This window comes from Parasteatoda tepidariorum, chromosome 5, assembly GCF_043381705.1.
Source record: "Parasteatoda tepidariorum isolate YZ-2023 chromosome 5, CAS_Ptep_4.0, whole genome shotgun sequence".
Lineage (NCBI taxonomy): Eukaryota > Metazoa > Arthropoda > Arachnida > Araneae > Theridiidae > Parasteatoda > Parasteatoda tepidariorum.
This window is the reverse complement of record NC_092208.1, coordinates 48,753,187-48,764,714: the sequence shown is the minus strand read 5'-3', so window position 1 is coordinate 48,764,714 and position 11,528 is coordinate 48,753,187.

The following is an 11,528-nucleotide window of genomic DNA, read 5'->3' as shown; positions in this document are numbered from 1 at the left end:
TGAAAGAAAAAGCTTCTAATTTATAATTAGTTTTGATGAAAGGTCAATAACTTAACTTTTTCGGAACTTCGAGTATGCTTATTTATTAAAATATAGATAAATAAAAATATTTTTCTCTATTGCTGATTACACTGATTAACAATTTTTTTGTATGTTATTTTTCAATGAATCTGAGATATTTTTATTTCAGTAGTTTCAAATCTACAGCCAGTTTCTCTCTCCGAACTACAGTTCTTTTTTTTTAATTAAAAATATAACATTTTTACACAAGTTTAAAAATGTTATCTATAACAGGAGGATGGATAAATAATACGACAAATGTTCAAAGGAATTAGTGCACATCATCAGGAATAAAAGTACATACAAACACGTGACCGAGAGCGTCAACATACGCCGCAAAGAGCGCTTACCTTTTATAAACTGTTTCCTCCCGTGCATTTGAACAGGTCATAATAGGGAAGCACCCCTAGCCGCGGTCAACGACATTTACGGCCATGGGTTCCTAGGCAATTTCAATCCTGATAATGCTCCCCTAAAAGTTTGTCGCCACATTTATGCGACCCCTTGCTATATATGACATTTTTGAACTTGTACATTTCGAAAAGAAATAGATTCAAAATGTCACTTGAAAAAGCTGCGTTATTTAGAAGCAAAATTAGTTTCAGATTTGAAATGCCTGCACCTGCATTAGACAATATTAAGCATTTGTATAAATGCAACAAGAAACATGTTCCTCGGTGTTATTAGTGGGGCTAACAACGTTTGTGGGAAACAATTAGTCATAATAGTTTTTAAATTACATCTTTTTAATTGAACGACACAGACCCTAAAAGAAATTTCGAAAAATATATTTTTTTAAAAATTCATTCTAAATTGATATTGAAAATTCTTGAGATTTTGATGAACCATAGGCATTAATGGGTTAAGCAACTAACTTATTGGTTAATTATGGGTTAATTAAATGGTTATGGGTTAATTAAATAAATAAAGCTTAAATAAAGCTTATGGGTTAATTAAATAAATCTTGAATATTTGCAATAAAATAATTCTTAGTAAAATTATATTTGATTATCAAGACTTTTTTTTAAATAATTTTACTATACCAATTACTAGTGTCAAAGTTTCATAAAAAAAATGAACATTACTTTTTCAAACTTTATAAACTTCAAACTATCTCCAGCGATGACAATGTCAAGTTACATTTAAAAACTTTTCGTTAAGCTGTATTGCTAAAAGAGGAAACGGCTCTATTGAAACGAAAAAAAGAAAAAAAAAACAATAGATGTGGAAAATCTCCACTGAATTTAACTCCTTATGACATTCACAAAACTTTTATCCTTCCCTGAAACAAATTGCAGTTAGCTAAGAAAAAATTTGCCAGAATAACAATGAATTCGTGTCTTTTTGAATTTTGTTAAATTTACGGATCACTACATAAAGAACAAAAGATTTGCTACGGCCAAAAATAATTAACATGCTTTGGTTTATTAAGAAGATATATTTTAGTACTTTATTTTACGAACGAGAGCTTATTTTAATTACTAACTTTTAAAGAGGATCTAATTATTCAACTCCTCTACATGTAGCTTAATATAGTGGTGTATATGTAAAGTTTATTATGCGTTTCAATTTATCGATAAATTAATGGGCTAATTTTATTGATATTTTTAACTTTTTCTTACACATCCTTAAATATTTAAAAATCAAAGCATGCTATCGAGTATTTCTACACCTCGAAGCTAATTACTTGAGTAAATATGTTGTTTAAATAAGCTTAATTTCCACTTGTTTGGTACATATTTAAACGGAGAAAAAAATTCTGGTGAAATTATCATACTGTATACTAAGGACATTTCTAGTAAAAAAACATAATTCTGTATAATGATACCAAAATATAGAGTATTTGAACTTTTCATTTGGTAATTTTACTGTTCATATGACATAGTTTTCGGAAATTCTAGTTCAAAAATTATAGTCCTTATTACAATACATGTAGCAAAAAAAAAAAAAAAAAAAAAAAAAAAAAAAAAAAAAAAAAAAAAAAAAAANGAAAAGTAAATTTAACTGAATAAATGGTTTTAATGCCATGCTCTAAGGTATTATAATAAAGTAACGAAATTTCATCATATGTTATAAAACCATATTTTATTGCTAATTTTGCCAAAATCATTACCAAAGCACTTCGGTAAAAATTATCGAGATTTTTGGTGTTCCCACAGAGCCAGAAATATTGTAAATTTTATCATCCTCTGATACTTATGATCAAAAATTTTTTCTCGGTGTATACTTATCACTCATTTCTTTTTTCCCCTGAAGTTGCATTGTGCTAATTTACATTAGACTTATGTACGTGATTTACATTAGACTTATGTTACTAGAAGGCCCACTCCTTGCTTGCTGCGCTCGTTAACCCCCGATATTGCTATGGAACTTCGATCACTCATTGAATACTTATATATTTTAGTCCAGTTTTGAATGTTTGCTGATACTCTTTTTAAAATGAAATTCTAAAATTATACAATGTAAAAATTCTGTGAAATGTTTCATTTATAAACATTCAATTCACTTTATTTACATTATGGTTTTATCTATTCAAATCTTATAAACTTCAGTGTTCGAAAGCCCAACATAGTCTCTATTCTTACAAAAACTCATAACAACTTTTCTAATTCATATACTCGCAAAATAAACAAAAACTAAAGAAAAAGATAAGAAAATTTTTAAAAAAACGCATGTCGGATCGATCTTCGTTGATAAAAGGGCTTGCTCTTCCACTGTAATTTTGAAACGTCTTTAAAAGTAAAATATAGCTTTATAAAACTGTACTCATTTATTACAAATGCCCAGAAGATTGGCTATGACGGCATTAGTTCTCTGGCCTTCCAATACCTCTGTACATTACAATTTAAAAAGACAAGTGCAGAGCAAGTGCAAGATGAGAAGCATCAAGAATTTGACGTTTTCCACACAAAAGACAAAAAGGAGAATCACAAAGCCCGAACCGATACAAATACGCGGGCAAACAGTCATGACCTGTAGTAAGGCGGAAAAGTGCCACAGCTGCTCTTCAAGAAAAATCTGGAATCAACCGTTTATCCTCAAGCATGGCTTACCGGCATTTCAGATTTTTCTAGCCCATGGCTTACCGGCAGAGTCACATAATGCTTTCTGCTTTATTCTGGTATTATAACTTCTTTTTACCAGGTGCTTGACAGAATGAAAAGAGAGGCTTTTCAAAGGTCCCAGGAGGACCCCTGCCCCACTTTTGGCTGAAAAGTTGGCAACCTCGTTTCCAGGAATCCTGCAAATCACAATATACAAAAAGAACAAAAAGAAAATCAATAATTTTTATTTACTGGGCATGAGCTGCTCATAGAACTCATAAAATAAGATCAAAAATGTAATTTTTCCGCCTTTTCTCTACATTTGGAACTTATATATATACATTAAACAATTTTTCACGAGACTGTTAGAATTAGAGCCTTATTGAATCGTCTCTGTTCTAGTTATTGGACCAGCGTAATTTTATAATTGTAACCAACACAAATATGAACAACAACTTGTATGTTGATATGAAGTGTCCACTGTTAACCTTTCATTTCTTTCCATTTTTTTTTAATATTTTGGGCAAGATGACAGTTTGTTTCAGCTTTTCGTTGTCCCTGCGAGAAAAGAAGTTCTTGCTTATGACTTCTCACTCGCTTGATATTTCTGCTCTTTGTTGCCAACGCAAAAAAGAAATAGACCGTGTGAAAGGAATATAAAACCTTAAGGGGTCGAATACCGTAGAGGAAAGACATCACATCGTAAGAAGAAATCACGAGTAGATTGGTAGTTAGGTACTTTATTAAAGTCGAGGCAAAGCTGCACAATGGGCTATTGGCGATGGTTAGGGAAACATCCCTCAGGGTCACCCACCAGCTTACTGACCACAGCCAGTAATGCTTGCTTCTATGCTCTACTGGGAACCATGCCTCTACTATAAGTCCACTGCGGGACCAAGAAAATCGATAAGTAATTGTCCTAGGATTTTTTAAGGACAATGGATGAACAGTATTGTACAATCCTTTAATTCGTGTAGCACTTATTGCTACACCCCCAAAAGCATGTTTTATTTTGAGTATTGGCTTTACTTAAGAATTCCCAAACTTAAAGACAAAACTTTATGCAATACCGTTGTTCAACTTTTTCTGACATCTTGTCGAAAAATTGCTTACCTGTCTTAAGTCTTGCAATTGCCTACTCTTAAACGACCTCAGTGTGGCATGAACTGAGTGGTGTACAGTAGTAGCCCCTATATCCTGACGTCCAATCATACGACACTTGGGTTATTCAACATCAGTTCCGAAGCCAGTTAAATCTCCGGACGTTTCATCATTATTACAGCTGTTGTTACCAATTACTGCTGCTCTTATGGGTCTCCGGCCATTTAGCTCTAAATTCAATTTAATTCAATTACTGTTGTGACAACGAATGCAAAATCTGACTGCAAGAAAACGCATAAACAACACAAAACAGAAACAATCATTTTTTTCTTATTTAATCATTATTTATAGTTGAATTAATAAAACGCTAATGCTTTTTCAGATTTATTACAATCAGTAATTATAAGTTGTAATTAGTAATTAAAATTAAAATTTGATGTTTATGTACTTAGAAACTCGACTTAAAAGGTTCTCCAGTTATCCAATGATTTTAATTTTCCCAGCTTATATCTGGTCCCTCAGGGATCCGATAATCGTAATTTTTCTATAAGAATTGAGCATGCGTATCAGAGTTCAGTGACGAGCAGACAGAAGAAGCTGGCAAAGGGAAAACAGCTCCAGGCATCTAGCCAAAAATGAGCATCTAATCAACGACTAACTTACTATTATCCATTACTATTATTTTTATTTAAGAGTTGATTTGGTTTCACGAAATTTTACGTAAGGTATAACATAAAATTTCATTGTCTTGAATATTGAAAATTGTCTTGAATAATATAATCTTCAAGACAAACAACACTTATAAAATGTAAATATTTTGTGCATATAAGAAAAAATAAGAATATTTTGTATGAAACAATTAACTTTCTGCCACTGATTAATTATCACTTACGTTAGCATAAAAATAAATCCAATAATCTGAATTTAGATTAGTATGAATAATATATTTTTATAATACTTTTTTGTAAAATAGGGTACTTAGGTCAAAGGTCTTCCAATGCTTACGCTTCTCACTTCTGAGGCATAAAATTTAAGTGTTTTCCCCGAATATCTACATCCATCTATAGTCTGTGTAATATTAACTATTGCTAGAGTATAACCTATATATATATTTCTCTTACACGGCGACAAAAAAAGGCCTCATTACAACTCCCCGAATGGCAACGCTAGAAAATCGACCAATGATTGCCGCTAAAAATGTCACATGCCAAATCTAGTTGAGATGGCTCAACATATAGCACTTTTAAAAACGGAAACTGAAATAGCCAGAGAAAGCATAAGCTAGGCAGAAGTGAGTAGTCTTTATCGATAGATCTCTATTTTAGTATTTTGTCGAAAGCGCTTTTTTTCACGAATTTATATATTACGAATTTATTTGACGATTTTTGATTTATGTCACGAATTTATTTGCTTTACTAGAATTTATTTGTTTATGCAGGTTTTTCCGTTGCAATTCACTTATTTAAATTTTTAATAGACTTAATTATAGCCAAAATTTTAACCTTTTTAAAGAGATATCATTTTTAGAAATTTTATCTTAAGATTTTATACTATAGCACATTTCTAATTGGTTTAATGAATTACATCTCATTTATTTGAATTCAAATTTATTTTAATGACTTAGTATTTACTAAAAAGATATAATCTTTTTTAAAAAATAAGTTTTTATACGGATTTCAATGATTGTTTTGAATTCTTAGAATTTTGTGCATTTGCAATGTACCTAAGTTAGTAGTGAGCGAAGCGACCTTGGTTTGCGAAGCAAACCATATAAGATTGCGTAGCAATTTTCGGGTGTTGGCGAGCGTTAGCGAGCAGGGGGCTCAGCCCACTAGTTACTAATAAAAGCTAAGCCTGTTTTGTTTACATTGCTAATACAACTTAATTTCACACTTATTTTACTTTCTACCGGTGTTCTGGCGATTTTTCTCATATTTCGGTGATTAATACAGAACTAATGATCCAATTTAAGTAAAATTTGGTATGGAGTTACATTTATACAATACAAACAAAATAAACATTTTAATAAGCGCGCATCATTGTGAGTAACATCCCTCGGAATCAAAAAGTATGAAGCAAAGGTTTCAGAATTGAAAAAATATATATTAAAAAACAATTAGTCCTATCAGAGTTAATTTTAAATTGTATTCAGGTCTCCCGCTGTAATTTTATGTAGAAAGTAAAACTGTTTAGGAATTCCTGTGGCATTTGGTTCCTTCGTTCTGCCAAGTGATTTTAAAAAACTTGTTGTAGTAAGCAACTTCTTTTTACTTGATTTAAGCTTCATAACTTTTCCTATAATTGAAAGCATTCTTTATGCGAATAACGATTTATACATTTGTTCTGAACTTTTTTTTACTCTCATATTTATGACTTACATCTGTCAATAATATTACAATGTATGCTGTAAACCCAATTATGAAAGACGCTGCATATATTGATCTATTTTAATTTAGCATAACAAACTTTTTTGTGGCCAATTTGCATTATCACATTTAAAAATTTGTATTGATATTGCAAGGAAAATAATTCAAAAGAATCGCTCATAAATGACAGACTTTTAACCTTTGTACTTCAAAAAAAAATATTGTTTCAAGTTGACGGTTTTCCGATATTAAATAACTATATTACAAAAAAAAATCCAGAATGTATTAAGATTCGCAGTTTGACAGACTTTAATTTGTCCATTTTTTTCGAAATGGAAGTAAAAATATTCAACCATGTACACGCATTTCATTAAAAAAAAGAAATATTGATTAAAATACATTTTTTCAGACATCAAATCTTATTAATACTAGTTGGAAAAGTACTTTTAGAGATAAATAGCCTCTTTTTTTAGTTATCTCGAAGAAATTTCTTTGTTATTTGCATACATATGAAGTCAGTTTTTATATAACATTTCCTTTATTTAGTTTTCCAAAACAAATCAAATAACTAACCAGTTATGAATTTGTTATGTTACAAAAATTAACTAGTTAAATCTAAAGCAGTTCATTTGGGTACCACATGGAAGTAAGTACATCGAATCTTCACTACCAGATTAAACGTTTAGCCCAGAAGGAAAAACTAAACTTGATTGTATTATATAGAGCAAAATGAATCAAAATTATAACTGGATGAAAGTATACAACAGTGCAACGCCTTTGGAAGTCTTACCTCTGTCTGAGAAATATTCAAACAAAAAACCAAAAATTCCAAACAGTGCTTTTCCAATTACATTCATGATTATGTTAGTCATCGGGTACCCCTTTTCTTTGAAATCTTTTCAGACAAATAAGAAGATTTCATCATTGGCGATTAAATTCTGGTGTGCTTTAATGATAGTAATGAAGACAATTTGTATGACTCTTAGCATGCTTTATGCCCATCTGCTTTTACCACAAACAGCAGTTAGATACTGTTACCACGGCTTCTGCATTTTCGTGCACATCAATATGTGGATTATTATATATAAGCGAAGTAAAATCTGTGGAAGAATTAGAAAGATTTTTCGCCTTTCGGTTTTGCTCGATCCACGAATATACGTAGGAGGGCGTTACATGGCATTACAATGCTTGTACATGGGGATTCTTAACATATCTTTAATAGTAATTACTACATTGTTCTTTTATGACTTGCACTGGGAAGCCATTTTAAAAGGATTTTCAATGTATTTCGAAAAAGAAATTAGCAGCATCAAAAACTTGACCTGGCTGGTAATATTTTCACTGATTTTCACCCACAACATGAATATGGCAACTTCATTCGCCGTGCTTTTGCTTTGCCAGAACACGTTTTTTTCTGTGAATAAAATTATTTGCCTTTATGGTGAGAACTTTAAGAACGAGCTCGCTCAAGATCGAGACACCAATCGCATAATTTTGCGTTACACCAATCTTTTTAAGCAAATTTACCATTGCGCAAGAGATGTGGACAGAATCTTGAGTGTGATTCTGTTTTTCGTTTATGGTTCCATGCTCAGCAATTTCTTCAGCACTGTCAGTGTTCTTGTCTCGAATTCTCCCATGTTAAAAAATCCGTTAGCAGTTGGATATACTGGTGTGACAGCAATATCTACTCTCACTATATTTTTCCTGCTCACAATCAGTGGTTCAAAAGTGACGCATGGAAGCGAAATTCTGACAGATGCAGTGGTTACGAGCTCGGAGAAGTTCGCAAAAACGTCGCCAAATCAGAAGACTTTGGAATTGTTCTCCTTGCTGGTTAACAATATTCGGGCATCAAACCTGGCAATTACAATCTGGGGCATGTTTTCTGTTCATAAAGGATTCATCATGAACATTGCAAGTGTCTTAGTAACATATGGTATTCTCATGTATCAGTTAGATGCTTTAAAAAATGCTTGAAGCAAACAAAACGCAGCTAATAAAAGTTCTTTTAAATGCTTCACAAACTAGCAATATTTTATATTTCCATGTATTATCAGTTTTCATATGGCAACATCTTCTGAAATCTTTATTGGTTAACCTTCCCACGCTCGCCCGCGCAAATTTTGCAAATTTTGTTCTTAATGGAATTTTGCATATCGCAGCTGAGACATCTGAAGGTCATTTCTATTCCTCTTTTGAACCCTTCTCAAAATCATGGAATGTGCCAACTGGAAGTCATGTGACAATTTTTATTTTTAATCGAGGTTTGATGCTACGTGGTAGTTTGTTCTTAAAATTTACGACACAGGCGTGGTCGTGGGTGAAAATTCGAAATATATTTCTTTTTCAAGTGTTCTGTAATTTTGTGACAATAATTGGCGTGTATTATTTTAATTTGTATAAAATCGAATCTATAATTTTTATATCGGTTTTCATGGCAAAAAAATATATACCATCAGGTGATTTTTTTTCCTCGCTTTCTTCTAGAATCGACTGACGAAGAAAAAAAAGGGAAGGAAGTATTTGGATTTGAGATTGTTAGCGATTGGAGTGAAGGAGATATAGAAATAATTATAAAAGTAGTGAATCCAAACAATATATTTCGGGCAATTATGATACTAATAATTCAGGGGAAAGAAATGATGATAAAATGCTCGATGTTGGCAAGGATAAATCTTCTAAGTGGTGAAAAGTAAAGTATGCAAACTGCTGAAAAGCGAAAAAGAGGAATATAGTAAAAGTGCCTCCTGGCCTTAATCACCATGCCAAGGATATAGAGAATGAAATATAATTATTTCTAAAAATAGTTGAAATAAACATGGTTGATGAAACTTTGGGGTGTACAAATAAATATTTAAATTTGTTAAAACATCAAGAGATAAAAACTCAAGAGACAGTCAAGTAAAATTACTTAGCTCGCGTGAAGGAAGGTCAATACCCTATTGGAACGAAATTTTTTATGAACATGTTCTAGTTTGATTTATATATCTTCACAAAATAAAGTCTAGTATTTGTAAAATTAAAACTGCACTGAAATATTACGTTTACCACAGTCACGCCATTGGTCACGAAATTGTGAAGCCTTAACCTTCATTATTCCCCTGGCCCACAATGAGCTGTTCCGGGAATGCTTTACTTAAAATATTACGTAGTGAAACACTGTAAGCGTGACAATTTATCAAATTAATATTTTGCCTAACCTCTATTTTATTTATTACTTATTTATCAAACTGGCTTTGTCAAAGCGATATTTTGTCAATTAAAAATTTTATCAACACATTTTTCTACATAATTTTGTAGAAATATATTTTTCAACAAAGATATCGAAAATTTTACAGTCTAATTCTTGTTTATATGCTTCGTAAACTCTCACATTTAATTAACAACAAATTTAAAAACTAAAATCGCTTCTCGTACTATGTCAATCTTCTTTTAAAAGTTGATATCTGAAATAAGAATACATTTCGATTCAACTATATATTAAGCAAGAATACATAGTTTAACTACTTTAAAATGACAAAAATCCATTTCTTTGTTTATTTCTCATCGAGTAACCAAAACACCGAGTCTCTGAAAATGATAAGCTGTATGAGCTACTACTTCAATAAAATTGAACTTAAATTCATGGTTTGTTGCATATTTCTTAGGAAAATAGTTATTTACTTCCAGTAAGTTCAAAAAGTAGTTACAAAATTAGTCAACAGATGGTACTGATGACTGGAAGACAAGCTAAAGGCAGATTTCGATGCAACCACCAGTTTTAGCAGCAACATGACACAGTCTTAGAACAAAATTAACTGACACATGCAAGTGTTCCAGTCACATTTGGCAAAACCATATCGCTGGTTCAAAGTTAAAACGACAATTCTGAAAACATAATTAGTGTTGTTTGAATGAGAAGTGAGTGCAGAAATGTCGTTTTAACTTTGAACCAGCGATATGTTAAAGAACTTTTGTAACTAATTTTGAAATTCGTTTTTAAAAAAATTATCTAGTTTCTAGATCAAAATGAAGCTGAAAACGGTTTATTTACAGCTCTCCCAGTTATTTTTGATAAACTTGATATTAAAAAAAAGTAGACCTTTGTCCGATGAATTAAAACCTCAACATAAGAAATAAAAGTTACCAATCATAAAACACAGGAAATGACATTCCGTGAAATTTTACAGACATTTAGTTATCTTTCTCTTTTGAAGTATTTTAAAGTTCATGACTATTAAAAATTGACTGTTTTTTAAATATTAAATAATGAAGAACAATGATAATCAACCATTAAAATCTATTCCATTCCTCTATCCTCTATTCCATTCCTCTATCCTCTATTTCATTTCAAGATTCATTGCATCCAGTCTAGTCATGCAGTGGATTTATAAGAGGGCACTTATTATTTATGAACGCATAGAATATCTGACATTCCAAAATTACAAACTTTTTATCAATATTTTAATTACAAACACAAAAAAGTATTTGGTTTGTCATTTTCGATTTAAGAAAAATATTTGTATCCATCCCTTGATTGTTGTTATCAGATTAATATATGAGCAATAAAGTAGTTACATTTCTTAAGTTCAAGGCAGTTTGGCAGGTATTTAGAGAAAAAAAATATTCCATGCCTCATAACTCGGACCGAGGAGGCTATGGACGACTCGCCCACGCCCACATCGGCTCCATCTCCACACATCTGATTTTGAGATAATCATATTATATTTAAAATAGATTGTATTTTGTATAGATTGAAAATGTATTTCGCAGAAAGTTATATATATATAACTTTCTTCAAAATACATTTTATTATAATTATTAATATTCACTTTATGGGTCTCGTAAAGTATATGAGACTCGCGATATATGAGATACAATGGGAAAAAGTAAACTGCCTGATATTATAAGTGTTAACATGTTTTATTGATTAGCTTTAAACGCTTGAAATACGCAAGAACATTCAGTTAACAAA